Consider the following 1,560-nt stretch of genomic DNA (forward strand, 5'->3'; position numbering starts at 1 on the left):
TCACGTCATAGCTTGTCCTGAGTGTCCGATGTGGTCTCGAACTCACTCACCGCTGGGCACACTGGACTGCATCTGGCCCGAGTCCAAAACGGGCACAGTTCGAATTTAGCGAAGAAAAGACAGCATTTTAGGTTGTAATACTGTCGTAGTTTGGCATTTTTGCTATTTTGCTACGCTATTAACACATGTTGTCAATACATATTTGTGGACATTTTAAATAACCTCTGTTATCAAACAATTCGATTCAAGTAAACGTCTGTCACATCTGGAGATTTGAGCAAGCAGTATATTCTACCTGTAATTAGGCCTATCTTCCAGATATGACTGCTGCTTTCCATTATCAAAGAAGAAATAATAGTTTCAATATTTTCATCCAATTGAATAGCCTATAACTTTTTTGGCTAATTAGACTTGTATGGAGCAGCACTGGATGAGTGTCATGTGCCTAGGCCCTATACTTCGTTCATTGGACCACACCTTGGAGAGGCAGCCTTCCCTGCAACCTTAACCAACCCAGAGTGTACTGCTGTGATGGCCTATGGCCCACCCAGGTAGCAGACAATAGTCATATAGACCTACCTAAATTGAAAATCTTTAAAGCACAATATCTGCAGATTCTGCACTATCTTATTGTGTCTTGTGGAAAGACCATGCCTTGATGTGCATTCCAGAGGACATGGTGTTCTTTTTGACTATGGCTACGGCTGTGGGGCGAGGTTCACGTACACAGCTCTCGGGCCCGTTGGGAGGTGACACTTGAGATCAGTCGTATTGATTGCCAAGACGCGGAAATAACTTTGCGGGTAAAATTATGGGGAATGCAAGCCATGTAAACATTTTTATTCACTGTCAAATTAACTCAGTATTCTACTTTATGGTAAGGTTTGAGTCCATAGGAGTGTAGCCTTTCATTCCAAGGCTTCAACAAAAATTAGGCCTAGATCAAGATGACTTACCCAAAGAACATGAAATGAGATGACTGTGTTGTCCATCACACCCTCTACCTAGGCTATGCTTTTCTCTCTCTCTCTCTCTCTCTCTCTCTCTCTCTCTCTCTCTCTCTCTCTCAGAACAGGGGTCATCACACAAAAGCTGTCATTTGTATAGCATTTTTTTTCATTTCAGAGATCATTTAATTTCACTGGATGGCCTTTCAGTATTTCACAGAGCAACCTTGAAAGTAAATGCACCATCAATGAATGGTTTGCTACAGAGGACAAATGAGTATCAAATTAATTTAGATGGTAGAGTATGAACAGATAGACAAAATGAGATACAGAGAGAGTGTGTGTGTGTGTGTGTGTGTGTGTGTGTGTGTGTGTGTGTGAGAGAGAGAGAGAGAGAGAGAGAGAGAGAGAGACAGACGTGGCCTTGGAGTCACTGGAAAAGTAAGAACAAACAGTAGAGCACATTTCTGTACAAGTTCAGGGCCAGACTCTGGAGCCCATTTTAAACCCATATTGCATGTGTTCAAATAAGCTCCCACTCAGCATATGGCCAGTATGACTGAGCCCCTGGGTCTTTGTGCTCTGTTCACGAGAGGGTCCTCATTGATTTTTC

At 42.5% G+C, this 1,560-nt stretch overlaps 1 protein-coding gene across 1 annotated transcript in view; it reads right to left on the reverse strand.

The window, feature by feature from the left end:
* The window catches only part of pacs2 (phosphofurin acidic cluster sorting protein 2), a 61,905-nt gene extending 61,861 nt beyond the window's left edge, over positions 1 to 44 (reverse strand). Inside the window, exon 1 of the mRNA XM_048270912.1 lies at positions 1 to 44. This exon is cut by the window's left edge and continues 379 nt beyond it. The gene's annotated coding sequence lies outside the window, so the exon portion shown is untranslated.
* Positions 45 to 1,560: the final 1,516 nt, after the last annotated feature.

Source organism: Alosa alosa, chromosome 19 (genome assembly GCF_017589495.1).
Source record: "Alosa alosa isolate M-15738 ecotype Scorff River chromosome 19, AALO_Geno_1.1, whole genome shotgun sequence".
Lineage (NCBI taxonomy): Eukaryota > Metazoa > Chordata > Actinopteri > Clupeiformes > Clupeidae > Alosa > Alosa alosa.